This window comes from Podarcis bocagei (assembly GCF_964188305.1).
Source record: "Podarcis bocagei genome assembly, chromosome: 15".
NCBI lineage: Eukaryota > Metazoa > Chordata > Lepidosauria > Squamata > Lacertidae > Podarcis > Podarcis bocagei.
The window spans coordinates 25,611,039-25,628,323 of NC_138141.1; the positions used below are offsets into that span (position 1 = coordinate 25,611,039).

At 44.8% G+C, this 17,285-nt stretch overlaps 1 protein-coding gene across 4 annotated transcripts in view; it reads left to right on the forward strand.

Annotated features, from left to right (window-relative positions):
- Nucleotides 1-12,581: 12,581 nt before the first annotated feature.
- The window catches only part of B3GAT1 (beta-1,3-glucuronyltransferase 1), a 62,369-nt gene continuing 57,665 nt past the window's right edge, over nt 12,582-17,285 (forward strand). For 2 of the 4 annotated variants that reach the window (XM_081172711.1, XM_081172710.1), the window contains exon 1: nt 12,583-13,294. The gene's annotated coding sequence lies outside the window, so the exon portion shown is untranslated. Of the gene's footprint in view, nt 13,295-17,285 lie in introns of all 4 variants that reach the window. The other 2 variants (XM_081172709.1, XM_081172708.1) reach the window with 2 other exon arrangements.

Sequence of the window (17,285 nt, forward strand, 5' to 3'; positions counted from 1 at the left end):
CTTTTTGAATGGTGATCTAGTCCAAGCTGGGCTGAAATATCACAAACCGTAATAATGGGGAATGGAAGTTTTTCGTCAACTCTTAGCATCTGGACTGTGAGTTGAGCAGCCATGCATAGACCTCCCAAGCACAGTCTCCTTAATTCACCACAGGTTACTTATTCTTTATTATTTAGCACATTTATATACCACTTTTCTTCCAAGGAGCTCAAGGTGGGAAACACAGCTCTCATCCTCCCCATTTTATCCTCACAACACCCCTGTAAGGTAGGTTAGACTGTGACTGGCCCCAAGCCACCCAATGAGTTTCATGGCTGAGTGGGGATTTGAACCCTGGTTCCCCCAGGTCCTGATCCATTAATCTAACCACTACACCACACTGCTGTGTATCTATTCTATATATGTGCATTTCTATTAAACATAGTAATCCTTTTTGAAATTTGCATTTATACATATCAATATAAATTATCATATGCACATTTTATTCAAAGTAGGTTTTTTGAGGGGTTTTTGAGATGCATAAGTGGCCAGCTTACTCCCAAACCCTTCTCTTTAGTCTAGTGTTAAGCACTTTCAAAATGACTGAGGATGCTTCCCGTCCTGCCTTGACTGCGCAGAAAACACCTGTCTTCCTGTGATCAGGGAGGTGACGGTCCAAAACTCTTCTCTCCAAGATAATGTGATCTCCCATCAGATGTTCTCTCCCTTTTCCAGGTAACTGGTTTTACTATAATAAGGGGTGAGGTTTGCACATTTAGTTTGTTCTCCCCCAAGGAGAAGAGATCGTAATAACGTGTGGAACAAGAAGACTCATCCCACTTCGTCCCCTTTCATCTCTTTTACTTTCTGAAGGACAAAGTGTGACAACTGAAACCATTTTCTCTGTTAATGATGGCCTAGGATTTTTTAAAACTATTTTCCTGCAACTAATGTGCCTCCTGGCACAGAAATGCCAGGGAGTCTGATAGAATTTATGCTAGAGTCTATTTCTTCCATTTGATCTTTCCCCCATGTTTAGAAACTATGATTTCCTTAACACTTTCTAATTGCTAGTGGTTATTGACTAGGGGATAATAATTTCACACTCTCGGCCTCCCAACTGTGTTACTCAAGGTCTGGACCCATCATCCCTGGTTACAAGGGTTGTTTTTTTTAAGGGTTTGTGGAAGAGATTGGTGAATCTATGCATTTCTTTTTCTCTCTGTTTCTCATTTGTCCAATCTTAAAGTTCTCCACATTTCCACAACAGTTTGCAGATGTTTTTCTAAGTCCCAATGAAAATTAATTTGTATTTCTCCTAATGTACACATGTATGCAATTTTGCCTAATATATTCATTCTTTGCAAAACAATTTCCCGAAAATAATGCACTTTTTTCTTTTCTTTTTTCTTTTTTTCTTTTTTGCATTTTAATGCACATTTCAACCCAAGTATGTGAATTTTTGTACTTGCCTGGAAAACTGCATTCCCAAATTTGGAGAAGTGCAAATTTAGGAGGATGGCTGTGTTTCAGTTTGCATATTGTTTCAGAAAGGGTGAATTAGGTAAGTTTTTTTGGGGGGGAGCATAGATAGTATGCTTGATGATATTTGCTTTTGGGAAGAAATGGATATTAGGCAAAATTGCTTACAAAAATCTAAAAGAAATTTGCTGTTGACTCCATGCCCAACCAGCTTCCATCAGATACCAGTCAGTCATTCGATTCCAACCGGTCATTGCAAGAATTCTGTAACTAAGGAGCAATGCTAGTGTTTGCTACTTCTCCAGCCCAATTCCTTTTCCTTTTATACATGTCTTTTAAATTGTAGGCCTGAGGGTAGCAACCATCTTATCACTGAAATTTTTAGCCGCTCTAGTAGCCTTTGTGGAGGGCTGAAGATAATAATGCTTTAAATAAACAAGGCTCTGATGCCCAGTTCATTCCAGCATCCAGTCTCCATACCCTTCTCACCATAGCTTTTGCATCTTTCTCCTTATAAACCATAGCACTGCATCTTCTAATTCCTGGCCCTGGCTTTGATTTTTAACATCCATCCTAAATTGCTAGGTTCCTAAAGAATAGTCGTTCCCTTGCCTGACTCTTATGACATTCAATTTAGAAATATATACACACCTCATAAGAATAAGCACTATTATCCATATGTCTATTGGGATAGCAATAAGAACTTGGATGCAATCTTTTTCCTCTCCTTTTTTCCCCCTACTGTGTACTAGGACAATCTAATTTCACCTGTAGTTAATAACTGACGCTACCAGCTGAACTGTCCCTCGAGGATCGCCGCTTGAACTCTTCGCTCAATATTTTGTTCTCCTTTCCAAAGCATGTGTGTGTGCATGCACGCACATCATGACGCCTTGTTGCTTTATTATAAACCTTTGCGTCGCCGCTGCCACCAACAACAACCAGTAATGAGAAGAAGAAACCAGGAGCAACAGCTCTCCCTTTAACGCCATCCCCAAACCACCCCCTGCCATTCTCTGGTGTATGGGCTTCCATTTTTGTCAATGTGCAGGAGTACTTGAGTCAAGGCTTCAGCCTGCAGTGCCTGCCTGAGGACAAAAGACGGAGGCTTGCTGAGAACAGTGCAGAATGATTGATTTCTTCTTTCTCTTTTTTAAAGTGCCTGTGGTTCCATAATAATGCATAGGTAATAACCACCAGGAGGAGGGACCGAAAAGCAATTATAACAGAGAGCAGTAAAGTGGTTCAATGCGAGGGGGTGAAGGTGCTCAGGCGCAGGGTGTGGTAATGATTGAAAGCTTTGTCCCTCAAAGGCAAAGGGTCCCCGAGAAGGTGTGTTGTGTGCTTAATGGCGAAGGTGACTCACGGCGATGATTGCCTTTGGGGAATGCTTAAAGCTCATAATGAAAATGCTGATGATCCAATCTGTGAGGACGATGCTTTATTCTCACAAATTCTCCAGATGGAAACAGTCACTCCATCAGGAACAAGGGATTGACTCCACAATGGCTTATAGAGCCAAGGTGTGGCATAGTCGCCATGTATTGAGTATGGATGTGCAGGTACAAACCCACACATAACTGTGGGCCAGTTCACATTGCAAGGGTCTGCCTTCCTGGGTTATGTGGGCTTCAAAAAGAGAACTGTGTAAACTGTCCTGAGCTCCTGGAAAGATGATGAATGGGAGGGAAATGTGCTAAAGTCATGTCGCTGTGGGTTAAACCACAGACCCTATGACTTGCCGATCAGAAGGTCGCGGTTCGAATCCCTGTGATGGGGTGAGCTCCCATTGCTCGGTTCCTGCTCCTGCCAACCTAGCAGTTCGAAAGCACGTCAAAGTGCAAGTAGATAAATAGGTACTGCTCCAGCGGGAAGGTAAACGGCATTTCCGTGCACTGCTCTGGTTCGCCAGAAGCAGCTTAGTCATGATGGCCGCATGACCCGGAAGCTGTACGCCGGCTCTCTCAGCCAATAAAGCAAGATGAGCGCCGCAAACCCAGAGTCGGCCACAACTGGACCTAATGGTCAGGGGTCCCTTTACCTACCTTTACTAAAGGTGCACATTGTTGGTGGGCAACTTCAAGGCCTCTTTTAACCTTCCTACTTAGGGTTCTTTATGTTTAAATCAGTCTTGGACCAGAGAGCCCTCCAACTAGAAGACTGCTTCAAACAGAAGATTGTCCTCTGTGAAAGCAGAGCACATGGCCTCCCTACTGAGAGATTTGTTTGAAAAGCTCTGTATAAATAGCAATTTTGCTAGAGTTTGCCTAATATTGGCAGTCTGTTCCCCGCAAAAAAATAAATTTTAAAAAATGCTGCAGAACTAGGGTATTGTGTGATGCCATATGTCACTTCCTGAGCCCATCTACCGCTGCAGAATCCAAGGTTCTGGAAGCTTCCATCTGACCGGGCCTGTTCCCCTGTGAAATATTGCTTCTAATCCCACTGCCATGATGCTTCCGCTTCTGGATCAAATCCTGCAATCCGGAAACGTTTTTAACACCAAAGTCTTTTATCTGTTGCTCAGCAGACTCTCCTCTGGCTCGGCTTTTAAAATACACTTTGCAGCTGGAAGTCCCAGGCGTGCCAAAGCCCTTCCCAGGCTGCCAAAAAAGGAGGAAAGTGAAAGCCTCCAATGCCCACCCTCCGTGTTGTTGCAATATCAAGCATGAGAGCCGTGCTTTGGCTAAGACCTGACATGGAAATCCTTCCAGCTGGGTGAGCCCCAAGTCACGAGAGTTTCCCTTGCCTGCACAGGTTGTAAAGGGGGCAAACGGAGGATTTAGCTGGTGGCTGTCAAAGGTAGTGGCAATCATTGCACAATGGAGTGGCCAGGCTGATGATACAAGGTGCATTCTAATGAAACCAAACAACTGATAGGATCCTTAAGTCTTTCAGTGCTTGTACGAATCTAGCCGTATCCACTTACTGCCCACTTTCCCAAGCATAATTAAGTTTTATACTAGAAACAGAGACACAGTGTCATGAATCCCATTCCTACCAATCCAGAGGTTCTCAAATGGTGATCCACAGACCGCAGGGCTTCATGAGTTCCGTCCAGGTAGGCAGATTCACAACATCCTCCATGATATGCTCCAAAGAATTCTGGGAACTGTAGTTCCTCCCATCACTGAGATACAATTCTTTGCACTTCCAACAAAACTACAGTTCCCGGGATTCTTGGGGGGGGGGCACTGTGTGCTTTAAATGTGCTTTCGGTGTGCTTTAAATGTGCATTTGATGTGCTTTATATGACCTTTAAAAGTATGGTGTTGCAAGATTCAGCAGTGCTGCCATGGCACCAGAACTGGGCCGCCTTCATGAACGAAATCCATTCCCGCTGCAAAAGGAAGATGCTTCTTCCTTTGTTTCCCAACAACTTTGTTGTCAAAGCAAAAAAAAAGGCAAATCTGGGCTGGGTGTAATTAAAGTTTGCACAGACAAAAGGCATTTGGTGTGGGTATGCTGTGTTGCTGAAACCACAAGGGGCACAATTAACTGATAAGAGTAAACTAATTGTTATTCATATTAAATTAGAGCACAGGTGATTTGGAAAATCTATAGACCCTCCCATATGCTTGGTAATTTTTTAATTCTCTCTCTCTCTCTCCCTCCATCCCCCTCACTCTTTGCGTTGCAGATTATGCTTTTTTAGGGCCCTTTTGGGATTTGGGTTATAGAATCAGCACACGGAGCTATCTCTAACATGAACACTCCCTCCCCTGATTAACTATGTGATAAAAGCATAAATGTGCACATCAGAGGATTTAATCTCTGTTTTTTGCATATTAATTTTTGTGTTATTAACTGCTGGAGATTTTTTCAGGCCTATGGAGAAGGCTGGTAACATTAGCATCAACTGCTTAAATAACACAGTTCCAGTATCTTCATGCATAGTAAGATAATTTGCCATCTGCAGGGTCATGTAGCTACGTACTTGCACCAGTTCCATGTTAACAGGTTTTTCTGCCACCTAAAAATAATGCTGGTTTCCAGACTGAGCTTCTGTGATGTCACAGAATTTTGACCATTTATAATGGATTAGTCAGAAGCAACAGCCTGTTGAAAAACAGTACAGCATCCATGAAGGAAGTGAAAGGTCAGTCTGGAAAGAAGAAAAAGTTAACTCAGGAATAAGAGAAGCTGTATGCTTTTGGCAGGAAATGGAATGAGGGCGAGAAGGATTGGTGCACTGTGTAGGAAGCGAAGCTACAGAAAGATGGCTGTGGATCAATGAGGATAAAAAGCTAGGGTAAGAGGAGGCAGAGTAGTGAAAGTGGGACAATGGACTCAGGGTTGGATGGAAAAGAATATGCCCAGGAGATGGCGCAACTTGTGGGAGGTGGGGAATTCACTCATACAGGAGGCATAGACAAGTGTGTATAACAGGTATGGATAGGTGTGGGAGCTTTGGTGGCTAGAGGACTGTCAAGGAGGCCATTGCAGTAACAGGAAATGGGAGTCTAGATCAGATGGGGAATCTGTGCCCTCCCCTCAGTGTTGCAGGATGACAGCTCCCACAATCCTCGTCCTTTGGCCATTCTGGCTGGTGCTGATGGAAGTTGGGAGTCCAACAACATCAGGAGAGCCACTGATTCCCCACACCTGGTACAGATGTTGAGTGCTTCGTCCAGTGCTATTTTTCTAGAAAAAGAAGTGCCAGAATCCAGCATGAACACCTCCCTTGTTCTCTTATAATGGCAAAAGTGCCCACCTGAGAAGTGCTGGAACTGAGTTCCAGTGAGTTCTGGCTGGGGGGGGGGGGAGCCCTTGATTCTGCACGTTAGAAGGTTAGCATGCTGTCTACTGTGAAGGCATCTGAACTGAAAATTAGGACCACTGCATGGCAGAAGCAGAGGGAGAGGGTTGTTTTTTTTTTAATTTCAATCCAGGCACTATTCAATAGATGCCCATGACACATTCCAGAGACAACTCTTCAAATCTTAGTGTCACCTCTAGCTGGGGAAATAATTGCATTTCCTGAGACTGCATAGCAATACGATTCAGGGGAGAATGTGACATAACATTCCTAGCACAGGGATGGGATGAGATCTGGTCCCCATGCAACAACTACACCTTTAATGGGTTGTATCCAATGCTTGCCTTGCTCAGAGTAGACTCGCTGAAGTTAATGGCTATGACTAACCTAGACATAGTAATTCCAATGGATCTACTCTGTGTAGGACTTAATTACATACAACCCATTGTGTTATAAACTGGGGGCGGGAGGTGGAATACTCAGTCTCAGGTGCATTTTGTGTGCATGCTGTGTGAGGCTTTTAAGAACCTGCATGATCTTCCAGGAGATTCTAAATCCCTAATTTCCATCTCATTAACATAGCTTGAGAGAGCCATAAAAAGTATTTACAAATAGTGCATTCAATACAAAATGCTCCAGAACTTTGGCAGCATGGAAATGTTATGGTTACACACAAGCTTGTATAGGTTTTCTTCTTGTGAAACAATACCCTTCGAAGTCTGGACAGGACAGAACTGTTTCACCACTGTTCTGTTTGCCAAATGATTTTTCTTCTTCCTGTAAATGTTTTCTCGATTTCCAACTATGCAAATCAAATAGACAGTTTCAGCAATTTCTCAACATTCTCCAAAGACCAACTGGCTATTGCATTTGGGCCAGGCTGCTCATTATTCATTTTCCCATTCCAAAGCATACACCAAGCCTAATTGTGCAAGGACTTGCAAAAGTCAACTAAAGAATGTAAGAGCCCTGCTGGATCAGACCAATGGCCCATCTAGTCCAGCATCCTGTTGCCACAGTGGCCAACCAGAAGCCTGGCAAGCAGGACATGAGCACAAGAGCAACAAAATTATTGGTTTAAAAAACCAACTACTGTATTTAAAAACATTCAAAAAAAATTAAAATCAATGATAAGCTAAAAAATGTGCTTAAAACACATCAACATTCTACATTTCTGGATGGACTTGCCTAAATGAATATGCTTTCAGCGGGTGATGAAAAGAATACAGTGCAGGCAGTTGCCTGATGTCAATAGGCAGGGAATTCCAAAGTGTGGGTGCTGCCACACTGATAGCTCAGTCAGTAGGACATAAAACACTTAATCTCAGGTTCATGGGTTCGAGCCCCATGTTGGGAAAAAGGTTTCTGCCTTGTAGGGTTGGACCAGGTGACCATCATGGCCCCTTCCAACTCTACAATTCTATGATTCTGTGACTGTGTGACTAAAAGACCAATTTCTTACAAGAGCAGAACAAGTATTATATGGTGCCTGTAGCATAACCAGCGCGAGTTATGATTGGGTTTAATTTTAACTTTGCTCCTCATTTTGGATGGGTTTGTTGTCTAGGTTTCCTTGAAAAAAAATAGGTGGTTTAGGGTTTTCTAAATCAATAAATAGAATTAAGTGGCACGCCTAAGTCCTGCGAGCTGGAATGTTGTCCCAGAATCTTCGGAAACGGTTACAGAACAAAGGAGGATAAGCTAGAATTACTGTACTTATTGCAGATGGAAGAAAAGAAATTCCCATCCACCTCTATCCCTCCTCGGACTAATGATCCATTGCTACTGCAGCTAAGTCATGGGAACATCTTCAAGCAAATGGTTTACCAAGTCACTAAGAGCTGGCAGGAGTGATTCAATAACCGCTGGGCTCTCCGTCTTCGGCCACAGCTTCTCTCTGATCATTACCTTGGCTAAAGGCCAAGGCAGAGATTGTTTAGAGCCCAGTGCCTCCTTCCCGGTGTTAAATCACAAGCATTTATGAAGTGTCCTCAGTGGGATTTTAATTCAGTGGAAAGCGTATCTCAAAAACAAACAGAAAAACAGCATTTTTGGCGCACTCTGCTTTCCTCTGCAGCAAAGGGCCAGTTTCGACACTCAGCAGAACTTAGTGGTACAGCTTTTCCTTCAAATACACCACCGCATCAGGCTGCAGAATGGGAGTATCCACTAGAAGGAGCCCCCTGACTGAGGGGAATGCTCCCTTCACAGAGAAAACAAGAGCGTCAGGAGGAAAGAAAAGTATCTTTAAGGAAAGGAACAGAAGTGAGTGGTAGAATACACACAGAAGGTCCCAAGTTCAACCCTTGGCATCCCCAGGTAGAGATGGGAGAGATCCTCTGATGAGAGACCCTGTCAATCAGTGTAGACAATAGCAAGCTCGATTGACCAAGGGCCTGACTCCATATAAGGCAGTTTTCTGTGTTTCTAGTTGCCTGGAGCCTGGTGTTTGCTTAAGGACCTGTCAGGGTGTCATTTATTTCACAGCCTAATGGAGATCCTTTACTTCTGGATGTCCCAGTCCCAGTCTGCTCACTGGAAGGTGCCAGTTTCCTTCTGCCCTCAAACTTCACAGCATGTTGTGCATAGGAACCCAGGAAGCTACCTTATACTGAGACAGACCACGGTTACATCTACAATGACCCACAGGGGCTTTCCACAGTTCGGGCAGGGGATATTCCAGGCCCTACCTGGAGATACCTTGTGTGGGGCCTTCTGCATGCATACCACTGAGCTGTGACCCTTCCCCACTTCCAAACTGTCAGCTCTTCCCACTGCACACCCTAAACTAAGGAGCAAACAGAGAATGTGGTCAATGGCAGCCTCTCTGTTTCATTCTGCAGAAAGATGGCTGCAGGCGAGAGCTTTGTAATTGCCCAGGAGTCCACAACCTGGCAAGGCTGCCATGCCATCATTTCTACCACCCAGCTCCTGAATATTTGCCCTACACTGTCTCTCTGATGCGCCTCTGCTAATGAGGCTATTGCTCATAAGCAGAGACAAGGTGCCTGTTCCTATCTGCAATGAGCTCCAGACGGGTTGTGAACAGACATCCTCTGGAAAGCACCAGATGGTGAGCTGAGTGTGCTGGGGAGAAAGAGGGGTTGGAGAGTAGCTCAGTGGCTTTGCTCCCTCCCAGAAAAGGCCAACGGAGGCTGAAACTGCCACAGACTCATCAGGAATAGAAGAGAAATGAGCAATAAGAGCATAGCCAAAGCCAAGGACTATTTGATACATGAGCAAACACAAGGGCCTTCCTTGTACAGAATCCATCTAGCCCTGTCCTGCCTGCCTTGACTAGCAGCAGGTATCACCTGCTCTCTGATCCTTGTTAAGTGAAGGTGCTGCAGATTGAACCTTCAGTGTGAAAAGGATGTGTCCTCCTACTCAGTTAAGCAAACTGGAAGTGTGAGTGTTTTCAGAGGGGAACCTACTAGAGGGAGTTTCTGCTGCCTCCAGCCTTGCTGACTCTATCCATTAAGCATCTCTTTCCACAGTTGACCATGTGTTGCCCGCTCCTCAAATCCATGCACAAGTTCCCCACCCCCTTCTGATCCAAAGACACCTTCAGAGAACTATGTGGCCTTTCTGCCCTCATCTCTCTGCCTTCGCACCCCTGAATAACCCTTCCGGTCTAGGCACAAGTGTGATCTTTTAATTCTGTTCTAAATTCACTGGTCAATTGTTTTATCCTGTGTGTTAGCCATCCTAAGACCCAGTGCAATGGAGTGTGGTCTATTAATATCAATAGTGGGTACAAGATAAATATAGACTTTAATTCTTCTAACTGTACCACCCACAGAAAATATTAAAAGTCAATGGCTATTAGCCATGATGGCTATGCTCTCCTACCACGGTCAGAGGCAGCAATGCTTCTGAATACCAGCTGCTGGGAAACTGCAGAAGGGGCTGCTGCTGTTGTGCTCAGGTCCTCAGGTTGGCCTCTGAGAACAGGATGCTGGACCAGATGGACCCTGGGCCTGATCCAGCACGCTTGTCCTATGTTCTAGTGTTGAGTTGTCTAAACTGCACACAGGGACGTATCTGAGTGGCCTTGGTTGTTGTTGTTGTTTTTGTTGTTTCTATACCATCCTTAATCTGAGGACCACAGGGTAGTTTACAATATAAAAACACAAAAATACATACCATAGTAACAAAACAAAACAAAACCACAATACTTCCCCGTTTTAAAAGGCTTGTTTAATTAGCCAAAGGCCTGGGAGAAGAGGGATGTTTTTGCCTGGCCCTAAAGATATGTAATGAAGTTGACATGTGAGCCTTCCTGGGGAGGGTATTCTACAAGCAGGGAGCCACTGCAGAAAAGGCCCATTCTTGTGTTGCTACCCTTCAGATTTCTTGCAGAGGATGCACACAAAGAAGGGCCTCAGATGATGATTGCAGGGTCTGGATCGGTTCATATGGGGAGAGGTGGCCCTTGGTAGGTTTCTCTAACAGCTTCCCCTAAGGCTGGAAACTGTGGCCCTCTGGATGCTTCTGACTGCAAGTCCCACCATCTCTGATTATTGGTAGCTGACTGGGGCTAGATGAGAGCTGAAGTCCTGCAACATCTAGAAGGCTTCTGATTCCCCATCCCTGAGATCAAGGCATTTCAATGAGAAGACCTGGAGTAAGGAATTCTCCAGCTTGGAGCAGGAACCAAGAATCTAAACCAGAGCCTAGTCTGGTTTTGTGCCTCTGAATACCAGTCACTGAGAACCGCTGGTGGGGAGAGTGATGGTGCCTATCTGTATGGCACCACCTCTTCCTTTCCCATTTGAAACAATTCCTTGCACACAGAAAGATCCCCTCTAACACCTACAGATTTCTCCCCCAACAAAGGAGGAGCATGTCAGTCAGGTCAGCCTTCCTCTGGTTCAAAGGAGCAATGTCCAAGACACAGGCTTACTACATAATCCGTGAGAAAACTAGTTTTGAAATCAAGCCTGTGTCTGTGTAACTGCATTTGCACATATCCAGACCCTGTTATGCACTTCCTCCGTATTCCCTTGTCGGCTTCCTCTCCAAATTTAGACTGCAAACTCCTTGGAGTGGAGATTTGTCTTTATTTTTAAACTTATGTTAGTCTGCAAATTACTTGTATGCACTGATAACAACAGCAAGAGTCATAATATATCAGAATGGGAAACTGTTCCACTGTCAAACAGCTCTTACTGTGAGAAAATTCTTCCTTCTATTTAGTTGAAATCTCCTTTCTTGTAATTTTAATTGGCTTGAGTCCTACACTCAGGTAAGTTAGGCTGAGGGGCAGTGAGTCTCATGGCTGAGTGCGGATTCAAACCTGGGTCTCCCATCTTCCTAGTCCAACACTCTAACTACTATACCACAATGGCCCTTATCTAGAGTCAAACCCTCCACAAACAGGGCAGTGCTTGAATAACTTGAAGGAAAACGTCTGGGTCACCCATGCCATGTACTGTAAGGAAAGACTCTGCCCCTTTCAGCAACAGACCTGCATATAATTAACAAATAGTCTTACATATGGGGAAGTGAGGATGGAGGAGGAGGTACGTTGGGTAGGATTTTTCTGTGGTGAGATTTGAACCCAGTGTTTCTAGCTGCAAAGCTCAAACTCAAACCGACTATACGCCACAGTGGTGTAGTTCAACCTACTGCCAAAGCTCTCTTCAAGCCCCAGCAGACTGGACTGCTCTATGGGCTCTCCAAGTCTCTGTCCATGGTCCTGGAATATGGGCAGCCAGTCACCAGGTATCTGGTCCATAATTCTCTCTCCTTATAAAGCTGCACTTCAGCTCCACCTTCTGGATTCCAGGCTCACATGAAGGAGGTGAGATTTTTGGGATAGGCAGAAACTGGAGGAGGATGGAGAGAGTCCTTTGCAAACTGAGGGGGGCTGATCTTGGAGTGGGCCATAGTGGTCTCTCTCAGTGGTCTCTCTCAGAACCCCAACCTAGAACATGGAAAGGAAATTCAGGGAAGCTTTTGAAGATGATACCAATCCATCCCTGTTATGTTAGGGAGATGGGTGCTCAGGCACACAAAAGGGTTGTACGGAGGTGGTCATATTCTGAAGTGGGGGAAACCTAGCTGGGTCACAGTATTTCATGCCGTGCTTTCAAACAATGAATGTCTGAACCTAGCTTTGAACCAGGCAAATGAGCAAGTCTTGTTTTCTGATCTTCCAGTTAGGAAATATGCTTGCCACACTGTGCTTTCTATTCTGAACCATGCCCATCTGCACAGCTATGCTTGCCCCCTTGCAAACATGAGAATTTCCCACCATGCCCCTTTCCCATATGTTGTCTGTATCCTGTTTTTGTCTCCCCCCACACTGGGCTAGGAGACCATCACCCACTGTCTCTGCCCGTATTCAAGTCTGTGCAGGAGCCGCTATTGCAAATGGGCAAAGCAGAAACCAATTCATCTCGGGGGACATCGGGGAGGCTGGCTTGGCTTTCCTTCCCTCTTGCAGGGAGAACTTCCCCCCCTGCTTAAGTGGAATAAATTGGTACAGGCCATTAGCAGCCACAGAGGTCCTCCTCTCCCTTACTCTCTGAGGGGGGCGGGGGGAGCTGTCACTGCTTCTATAGACACAGACCCATCAGCCACAGATGTGAAGTCAGCCTCAGCCTCTTTCTCTGTACTCCCTCCCACTGCCCTTTCCCCCTTTCCCGTTTCTCTTTCTCTCTCTCTCTCCTGCACTCTTTCATTCATTCATTCTTTCTTTCATTCTTTCTTTCTATTAAATGCTGCCCTTTCACATCACGATGAGCCCGGGTGAAGCTGCTGTGGTCTTTGGAAGAAGACAGCAGGAGAATAACTGTTGTGTGCTGTGATTTTTTGGAGAGAGAAAAAGATTATTAATATGATTACTGTCACGGCTTGAAGAAAGAAGACGGGGGGAAGATTCTTGGGGTGTGCTTTTTTCTTGCTGTTGCTTGGAATTTTTTTGTATTAAAAAAAGCCAAAGGAAGAACGTGTGGAAGAACCGCATGCGGGGAGATGCTTTGAATTGTGCTTCTGTTTCCAAGGATTAAAGGATGAATAGACGCTGCTGCGATGGAGAGAGAAGGCGATTCAGGCTCCCAGAATAAGGTACTCCTCTCTTTCTTTCTCCCTCCTGATTGCTTTTGCTGAGCTAGACAGAGTTCCTTTATGTTTGTGGAATCGGTTTCTGGGGTTAGGCAGGGGAGAGCAGAGACGATAAAAGACTTTCAAGGATGCAATGGGCACTCAGTTGCCCATGCTTTTTGGGGGGAAATGAAGAGCAGAAGCAGTGGAAGAGAGAGGGTTTGTTGCAGGAGTTAATTGAGATCTGCAAAAAGGACTTGGGAATTTGCCATGGTAGGTGTGAAGGATGAGTGTCCAGTGAGCCCCTATTGTTTGGCTACAAACCTCTCCATTTCTTGCCTCCCTGGTATCCAGACCCTATTTCCGATCCCCTTTTCTTCTTCACGCTGGACATCAAGGTTTTTCCTTTCAGTGGCATACTGCCGTTCCCTAAAGGAAAAGAGATTTGCCTTTTTGTGATCAACCATTATAGATGTGCAGTGGACAAAGCACTGCAGCCCTCTGCCAGATGCCCCCCACCCTGCTACACACACACACACACACACACACACACACACACACACAAATAAAAATATGCATGCATGTAAATCTTTATGCCAAGTGGGCAGGAGAATCCAGAGTTGGTCCACTCTTTTGTTTGCTTCCTTTGCAATGAATAGCATGTCCCATTCTCACCAGCCATACAGCCAACTTCTGGATGGACTTCAATGGAAAGCTTGCCTCCTTTGGGCAAGGGAGGTGGGTGGGTGGGTGGGTGGGTGGGTAGCAAAGGACTAGCAAGAAGGATGGCAGGCTTGTGTTGAGGTGGGGGCAGGTGTAGAGAGCGATGTGGTGCTCCTTCTGCAAACAATGCCTCTTTTGTATTTGGCCTCCCTTTGGGACCCATCTCCAGCTGAAATCTATGTTTCAAAGAGAAGAGAAAGAGCCCTTTGAAAACTTAAAGAAAAAAAGGGGAGCATGTAGGACTCTGGACTGAATTTGGTCTGAACTGTGGCTGACACTTCCAGTCTGTTCCATTGCTGTAACTCTCTGTGACTAGCACCTTTGTTACCCAAACTCCTGGGCATCCCAGTACCTTGGATGTCTTTGAATCCCAGGGATAACTGGTCACAGTATAGGTGTGTTTGGGGAACAGGAAGACTGAACTGGCTGACCCATGAATAAATGCTGCCTTCTAACACCAAGAGACCTGGACAATGGGGGCCATGACTCCCAGGCACTTATCCCCAGAACATGACTTAACTGCACTCCACTGTCATGTTCAGTGGAGGAGTCTTTGTGCAAAGGAGTCTTTGTTGCTTGACTCAGCAGTTTGGTTGAGTTTTTGATAGCTGACAAATATCACAGTGGTAGAACAATGTGTGTGTCGGTGTGCTTTCACCCTAGTTTTCTTCTAAGTATTAGAAGGATACGGCTGTGTAAATAGCAAAAAGCTGGAGCTATGTAAGTATGATGTGCAATGAGAATGAAATGTGAATTTGAAAACTGACTTGTGCTGGAATTTGGGGAAGGGCTGTAGCCCAGTGGGAGAGCACAGAGAGTGCATGCAAAAGGCACCAGTTTCAATCCCCATCATCTCTAGGTAGGGCTGTCTAAACCCTAAATAACTTTTGCTGCTCATGGTAGACAGTGCACTTAGTTAGATGGACCAATAGTCTAGCTTGGTGTGAAAAAGCTTTCTGTTTCCTTTCTATGAATCAGAGAGAGAGAGAGAAAGAGAGAGAGATGGTCTTTATACAACTTTGGACTCCATTCAGCAGGTGGTGATGGATGTGTCACTTCCAAAGGACAGGAGACCTAAACTCAATAAATGTTTCTCCCTCTTATTGGACCAGCTTGCCCTGACATATGGCAATGTGCAAGTTTTTGAGTTCCACAGAGTTGTTCAGATAGGCAGAACTTCAGTTGTATGCAGTCAAAGCAATGAAGAGGGTGTTTTGGGGAAGAACAAGTTTGACCCAGGTGAGCAAGCCTATGCTGAAGGACTCAGATGGAAGAGATACAGATACCAGGAAAGATAAATGGCGATTCCATAACTTTCCTTCCCATGGAAGTAGAGGAGGGGAAGCACAGACCTTTCCCACTTTTTGTTTCTGTTAATTTTGAAGGAGAAAGCATATTTTCACATTTTGTGCTCATCATTAATCATCGCCACAGTGCACGTGTGTTTTGTACTTGGGTATCCTTGGCTAATTTCTATACGTCTTGGAGAAGCTACTCCAAATGTTTTCAGCGTGTCACTGATGCAACAATTCTGACAGCAGATTTTACATGCCTTTTCCCAACAGGACTGTCTGTCTCTGTGTCGGGGAGCAGGGGAAATTGTTTGAAAGAGGGAGAAGGAGGGATGGGTACTTGATGTGTGTATGAGTCAAACATGAAATGGTTGCAGACTTGGTGGAGCTCTCTTATCCCTCCTCCCTCAGCTGGATTATAGCTTCCCCTAAAAATAGGAATGCCTAATAAAATGCTTGCAACCCTTCCGGCATAGCCCCATGACCTGGGATCATGAATAACCCTTAATTAGTCAGTAGGTCGTCTCTTCACTCATAAATGGAGTGAGGACATTGCTACCTGCACAATCTGAGGAACTCTGTGCATGCTCACTTGGTCCCTGTTGGCTATCAGTAACTTTCCTGGCTGAGCCACCTAAGAACTCAAGCATAAAACGCTTTCTTGCACTCCTCTGTTGGTCACATGACTTTCCCAGGATGACCTGTGTGAGTTTGCTATAGTTTTCAGGTCAGTGTTGACGTCGCATCCTGTAACACAGGAAGCCATTGCCCTGTCATGGCATGGCGTTGCTTGGTCCACCAACTAGACCTCTTGGCCTGGAATTTATCCTGGTCTATAGAATGCCAATCTGGGGGTTTTCTACATCACACCACCTTCCTCCATTGCCAGCTTAATGTTTTTTTTGATCCAGCAGACCCTGAACCTTACCTGTATTAACTCTCAAGAGCTACTCTGAGAGTCTGTTAGTGGTGGAAACAGTATGTCAAGAAAACCAAGAAGTACAATTGCCACCAAATTTCACCTAAATTGATATGCAGTGTGAAGTTTCAGGTTCCTACTCCAGTGAGACATCTACAGATTCCAAGGTACTGGTGTGGAACTGCCAATATATGGGCCAGTTCTGGCCTGGCCATGGTCTCAGTTTAGCCTGTGAGGCTTTTTCACCCAAACCTCACTTAAATCAAATTACAAGAGTCTTGTAGTTCCTTAAAAACTAAGACATTTATTGTAGGAACATAGGAAGTTGTGTCATGTGCACTGATCTATCTAGCTCAGTGTTGTTTACTCTGACTGGCAGTGAGTCCCTGTGATTTCAGACAAAAGTGTATTCTAGCCCTGGCTGGAAATGCTGAGGATTGAACCTGGAATCTTTTGCATGCAAAAAAAAAGATGCTGCTCCACTGAGCTACTGCCATAAGCTCTTATACACTATAGTCCAAATCATCAGATGACTGAATAATGAAATAAACACTAAACTGGAAAGCTCATGCCAGTACAAATGTGGAGTCTTTAAGGACTCTGTCATTCTTGTTGACATGGAATAACACCAATCCCTTTGAAAGTTTTGTCTGTTAGTGATATCCAGGAAAGAGGTTATAGACATAATTGTGTGTCACCAAATTTCATCAAAGTGAAATTCAAGGAAAGATTAGACAAAAGCCAAGTTCAGATCAAGAATACACACACACACACACTTTAATGGTTGAGAGCCTAAGAGAAGCATGGTTGGCTCAAGACATTTTGGCACCTGGGACAAACTACAAAATGGTGCCTCTCCCCCTGCCCAGGGAAGAAGGGGTAAGTGAAGATCTACTCCAGGAACAAAGCAGGAATAAAGATCTACATTTGAAATCAACATTACAAACTTCAAAGTGTCCCTATTTTCCAGGGACATCCCTGATTTAGAGAAGCTGTCCCGGTTTCTGATTTGATCCCAGAATGTCCCGCTTTTCCTTAGGATTCATTGGAGAAATGTTGGGGGGTCGTGACCTAAGTCAAA